A 7258-nucleotide genomic window follows, 5' to 3' on the forward strand; every position below is an offset into this window, starting at 1 on the left:
AAGTGTTCGACTGAGCTCCAATCTATGGTCCCTCCATGCCAAACTTTCACAAGAAACACTTGTTTAGCTGAAAACACTATCAATAATTTCCACCACTCTTTATCTGTGGTTAACAGTCTTAAAACGTTAGACTAGTTCAGAAATGCGGAATCATCTTACATTAAATTTATATGTAAAACTGATCTCCCACTATAAGTTCTAAAATATTTTCTTTTTTCCGGTACGTTTTTCAATATGCTATTGCCTAAAGAAAGTAGAATCTGATTGATGGGAGAGATTTCGACGACATATCGAAATCAGACCTTTTTTTAATCACGGAAGACCCTGATAACGTATAATTTTATCCATCTCTCCTGAACACTGGCCCAGTCTAATAATATAAAACTAGCAGTGATAACTAGGGCTATGACAAGAGAATATTCTTTTCATTATTTTGACCCTCGAGTATATATCAGTTAATATTTTATATGCTTTTATATAGAGTGATGTGGTTCTCTGTTGATTAACTGTGTCGGATATATACTCGAGAGTCAAAACAATGAAAAGAATATGCTGTTGTCACAGTCCTAGTGATAACACTGGTGCTTCTTTACAGTTACACCGTCATGATAAAGCGCCATATTTTTTTTTTTAATAGTCCATTAGATAGGGGATCGCCTCTAATTAGTAGACACAGTCTGCTCTACGACTCTTTACCATCAAGATTACAGAGAATTATGTTACAGAGGTAAATTGGCTGAAGTGTGAGTGTAACGTGGCCATTCCACTTTATCCATGTCGTTACATTTCAACTACTCGGACTCGCATTATACGTTATCAGGGTCTTCCGTCGAAAAGAAACAAACAGAAAAAGAAAGGAAAGAAATAAAAATCTAACTCAACATTTTTTTAAAGTGCAAATGAAAAGCATTTATTCGTGGTTCTTCCAATAATAACGCATTTAATTCTCTTTCAACAGTCTTTTCGCACACACGTCTTTTACAACGCTCCACCATATAACGTGCTTTTTTTTTTAAGTCTCTCTTCCCGCCATGTCACGCCACCTCACGCCAGCACTTTCTAGCCCTTTGACATCACATGTCCATTTTCCCTGGTTCGCACTTTGTTTTTTTTGTTTTTGTTTTTTTTACACAGGAATCACCACTTATCAAGATCCAGAGGTCACTCGAGGATAAGGGTTAAAGAGTGTACAGTAGTCAATTGGACAATATCATAGTAATCGTTAGTAGTATAAATTTGGTAAATTGGATTACTGAAGGGGAATAACTCATCAAGAACTTGTTTACATTGGACTTGAAGATGACTACATTGTAGTCAGCCGGAAAGCAGGAAAACGGAAGACAGTTCCACAGGTGTTCAGTTCTAAGAAAGAAGCTTTGTTCATGGAATCTACATTTAGGTTTAAGCACAGATAAAGAGTGGTGGAAATTATTGATAGTGTTTTCAGCTAAACAAGTGTTTCTTGTGAAAGTTTGGCATGGAGGGACCATAGATTGGAGCTCAGACGAGCACTTGCCATGAAAATAACAATAAAGCAGAGACAGGCTCGCAACGTCTCTTTTGTGAGAAAGAGATTGCAAGGAAGAGAAAAGGGCATCCCCTACGAGGCTTCAAAGTCTTCTAGCAAGGCAGGATAAGGTCTTCTGGCAGCTCCTGCCTAGATGTGGCAACAATACTCCATCCTTGGACGTACTTGGCTCTTATATAAGTAGAGAATTGCATTAGCAGTGAGATATCTACTGGATCGATAGAAAGATCCCACGATTTTCCCAGTGACCTTGACAACGGATTTTATGTACGTGATCCATTTCAGATCAGGAGTAAAGATCTCAACCACATGCTGTCCTTTTTTCTCCTTTTTTATTCTTTTTTTCCCCCCATGAAATCAGCGTGTACACTTGTTTAATTTTCTGATTTGCTAAGACGGCTGCTGCTACTAATATTTTTGCTAGTCAGCTATCCTACGGCTGCTGCTGATTTTCTCACACGTGCGCCATATACGCTATGTTACATGAGCTAAAACTTTCAACGGAGTAATAAAAGTTACTTGACTGTGTAGATCAGTCTTCCTTTCTCATTAATCTTTCCTTGGGAGTCCATACATCAGTCCTATCTTTGCTGTTTTCATATTTGGGCTGATAAATCTTTGTCTCATTAGAATAAAAAGATGCATACATTAATGAGTTACTAGTTATCAGGAATAAGAAACGGTTACTGAAATGGATAGAGTGACATTTGAATGATGACGAATAATATGAGAGTATCGAAAATAACCGCATACCATCCACCTAAAACAACAGCCGACCCAGAAAACAGCAATTCTTTTCCCTTTGTCAGAAGCATTGTTCATTAAATATGAAAACAAAACTGTCAAAAATAAACTCAGGGCCCACTTGGTGTATTTCAATAACTAATAAGGCTTTTTTCGGGGGGGGGGGGGGGGAAGAGAAGAAGCACATGTAGTTTGTATGGAGTACTGTTGTCAATTTCAGGTTGGTGAATCTCTGTCCCACTTGGTAAAGTTCAGAAACGTATCTGTAATTTGGTGGTCTCTACCCATTCTTCTTTGCAACTTTCCTCCTCTTTCCTCTCTCTCTCTCTCGCTCACACACACACACACACACACACACACACACACACACACACTGATGTGATGTTGTTAATCTGAATCTTTTCTATAAATACTATTATGGCATGTGTTCTACAGAATTATTTTAATGTATTCCCTGCTTCCTTTGTTCCAGTTCATTTGACTTATTGGTCTAGTGGTTTTCTTCAATTTGTTTTGATACCTCATAATAATATAGCTTCTTTCTAAGAATTACCTCACCAGATGTAATAGCTGCAACACATACTCTACTCTTTCCCTGTTTACTGTTTTTTCTCCTACCTATAGCCTTGGTTTCTTTCAAGACTAGGGTCAATAGGCATATCCTGTCCTTGCTGTTGACATATATGGGCTGATAAATCTCTGTCTCGTTTGAAAAGTTTCAGAAATGTATCTGTACTTGACTTACTCCACTCTTTCTTCTTCTCTGCAAATACTTTCTCACAGACGTGATGTTGCTAGTCTCAGTCGTTTTTTTCATAAATGCTTTTAAAAATAAGATGTACATGTAGTTTCCATCTGTATTAGACTACAAGAGAAATAAAAGGCTTAGTATTTCAATTGTTGAGTGTCTTGAGAGCATCATTTTCACAATGAGAAAATCATAAATAATTTATTTTAACTTTTTCTCATTTATTATTATTTTTTATTATTATTATTGTTGTTTAATCTTAAGATAGGTTTTGTAATAACTTTATTTTATCTGTTAAATGTCATAAAACTATGTAATTTTTAAACTTTGAGAAGATCCAAAGATCATGTTCTGGAAGGAGAGAAAAATGCATCCACGAAACAGTCAAAGGTGAAAAAAACAAAAAAACAAAAAGAGATTACAAAGCACTCGAAGGTGACAAAAAATGTCCACGAATATAAAAATTCGGTTACAGAGTGTAAAAAAAAAAAGACGGTTCACAAAGCACCAAAACATAAAAAAAAAAATAAAAAGATTCATTGATGGCTCAAAATATGAAACAGATGAACTGAGAATTCTAACATGAAAAAATTAACAAGGCAATACAATTAAAAAATTAACCAAGCATATATATATATATATATATATATATATATATATATATATATATATATATATATATATATATAAGTGAAATTGTTTGTGTGTGTGCCTGTCTGTGTGTGTACATTTCCCTACCAAATAACTGAGTTAATTTTCAGTCTACAGACTCGAGATTTGACATAAAGAGTATTGAGATTTGGAAAAATCTTTTTAATCGGTTTTAATCGGTCAAGGGGTGAAAGTTCAACGATTTGATCTTTGAAAACTCTACTAAACTCCTCCGCAAATTTTGGCTCTAAACACTTGAAATTTTAGATGTAGGTTTCTTGGACATGGATCAAACTTTTAATTTGATTTGAGCCCAAAACAATGAATGTTAAGGGGTCAAAATTGGAGTCAAAGTTTTAAAAAATTTGACCTCTTAGCCAATTTTTGGTCTAAATATTTGAAATTTTACATAAAGTGTATTCAGACATAGGGCAAGCTTTTTAATCGTTTTCTGGCCGAAAATTTAGCTGCCAAGGGGTCAAAGTACAATAGATTTTACCTTTGCGGTCTCTAGATATTCAGCTAATTTTGGATCTAAACATTTGAAATTTTACATAAAAGGTATTTAGACATGTAGCAAACTTTTTAAACAGTTTTTAGGCGAAAATCTGGCTGGCAAGAGGTCAAAGTTGAAAGAGTTGACCTTTGCAGACTCTACCAAACTCCTCCGCCAAGTTTGGGTCTAAACACTTGAAATTTTAGATGTAGGTTATCTGGACATGAGTCAAACTTTTGATTATATATGCACATAAAGTTATGAACAGTACATAAGGCCCGGGCACAGGCGGGCTGAACTGCTAGTACAATAAAAAAAAAAATTAACTAAGCAATACAATAAGAAAATTAACTAAGCAATACAATAAGAAAATTAACTAAGCAATGCAATAAAATAAAATTAAGCAAGCTAACTAAGCAATAAATTAAAATAATTAACTACGCAATAAATTAAAATAATTAACTAAGCAATACAATAAAAATATTAACTAAGCAATACAATAAGAAAATTAACTAAGCAATATAATAAAATAAAATTAAGCAAGCTAACTAAGCAATAAATTAAAATAATTAACTACGCAATAAATTAAAATAATTAACTAAGCAATACAATAAAAATATTAACTAAGCAATACAATAAGAAAATTAACTAAGCAATATAATAAAATAAAATTAAGCAAGCTAACTAAGCAATAAATTAAAATAATTAACTAAGCAATACAATAAAAATATTAACTAAGCAATACAATAAAAAAAATTGGTACTTCTACACTATCGGAACGAAATTTCGGGAATCGTTATACTGAATTTCATATGAAAACAATGGTATCTATGTATTCCTCGTATTTTTAAGATGATTATATCCAAAAATTATGAAAATCGATAAGGTAGAAACTTATTTATTAAAAACAATAGAATTTGAAGAAAGACACAGGAGAATTCAAAATGGAGGTAATTTAAACAAGATAGCCGTAATTTTTCACTTGCTAACACGATTTAAATTGTTTTTTTTTTATATTTCAGTAATATTTAGGTAATTTCGACTGCATAATTTGGAAGCTTACATTGTAATTTATTAGAATTGATAAAAAAAATTAGTAGAAACTATTGTTTTTTATCTGAAAACTCCATTTATCGACTACAAAATTTGGTTCTGATACTGTAGAAGCGCCAAAAAATTAACTAATTTAAAAACGTGACGCACTTCACTAAACACTCAAAACGTGAAATAATGAAAAACGCGTTTTATGTTGCTCACATTCAACATTTCTGACAATATCTTGTATTATGCAAAACTTTTAATAAAAAAAAATGTTTGTTATTGAAAATGACTTTGAAACTGTTGGACTTGTATTTCCTACCGTAAAAATTGGCCTATATAAAAATCAATAATACAACACTACGTTTTATAGTGATATGATTGTAAAGAAACACCTATATCTCCAGCTCTTCTGAAAACTAGTCCAGTTTGATTATACAAACTCAGTTGTGACGATGGAAAATAGATGGATGATAACATTTAATTCTAAAACTAAGCTTCTTTCCTTTAACAACATCGCTATGACAAATAACACTCTACATGAGAGCTAATTGTTCAACTTAACATTCACAGGTAACATGAATTGGAACAAATACGCTGAGGTCATTGCTAAGGCTGCTGCAAAGAAGGTGGGCTTTCCCTAACCTGCTAGAAAATTACTTACACTAGAAAGTCTCCTATATCTCTACAAAGCCATAATTCCACATCTGGACTACTCTCCTACTCTTAGACAGATTTCAAACAATTGGTCCCACACTATCAACCAAGCTCCAACCTCTGTCCCATCGCCGAAATGTTGCATCTCTGTGCTTGTTCTATAAGTACTTTAACGGAATGGGCTCTGATGAACTCGTAACACTTCTGTCCCCTCGGTGTACATACTCCCGACTAACCTGACAAGCAACAAACTCCCACATCTGCATTGTAGAGATCCCTAGATACTGGAAAGCATTCCATTCTAATAATTTCATTACCTCAGGCAGCTAGACTTGGAATTTCCTTTCTGTTTCCTGTTTCCCTGACTGTACTAACTTGCAGAAGTTTAATTGTAATGCAGACAGACATCTCGGTGCTCAGCTCCCCACAATATGCGTTGGGGTTAAAAAAACAAAAAAAAAGGTATGCTTGCAGTTTTATATTCTAGTCTTTTTCACTTGTGGCTGTTTTTCTCTTTGTTCTTTTCTTTTTTCCTAATGCAACTCTAACATTTTTATAGACACCTGTCTTTGCGTCATTTATCTAAACCATACTTAACATTGTACGCCTTTTTCATTGTTGGTTTCGTATTATTAGACTGGGCTAGAGTTCGGAAAAAATAGAGATAAAAAACATTGTGTGTTATTTGCAGATCTTTACCTGTCCCACTACTTTTGGAGCTGATCCCGTGCCTATACCCGAAATAGGAATGGGCTCCCCATCCATACCCCTTTTATTTTTCTAAAGGAGTTGTTCCAGTTCCCACTATTTTTCTTAACAAAAAAGAAACTTTCAGTTTTTCAGCTCTACCTGTATTTCCAATAACCTTATTTCAAATCCTAACAAATTCCCCCCAGTATTTTCAAATGAGTCACACATTCCTATGTAGATGTAGCAGCGCAGATTAATGCTACTTTAATGTATCAGGTTGACAAGAAAGTTCTTGCGGTTTTTAACTTTTAAATTCAGATGAACATAATTCAAACAAAAATTTATTGATCAAAATAAGCACCATCAGAATCAAAACACATATTTGCCAATGTAAAACAAGTGTATTTATGTCAGTAATGTAAAAATCTTGCGTTCTGGTGATAATCAAGTCGCTGAAAGCATTTTTGATATCGCTTAGGTTTTTGAAGCATTTCTTATGCTTGTCAAGATGCTTGAAAAAGTGGTAGTCAGTAGGTGAGAAGTCTGGAGAGTATGGTGGATGAGGCAGTTTCGTAGCCCAATTCATTCAACTTGTGCAGAGTGGGTTTAGCAATGTGCGGTCGGGCATTGTTGTGAAGGAGAATTGGGCCTTTTCTGTTGACTAATGCTGGGTGTTGTTGTCGAAGTTTTTGATGCATTTCATTCA

Source organism: Euprymna scolopes, chromosome 19, assembly GCF_053919585.1.
Source record: "Euprymna scolopes isolate OS-2025 chromosome 19, ASM5391958v1, whole genome shotgun sequence".
Classification (NCBI taxonomy): Eukaryota; Metazoa; Mollusca; class Cephalopoda; order Sepiida; family Sepiolidae; genus Euprymna; species Euprymna scolopes.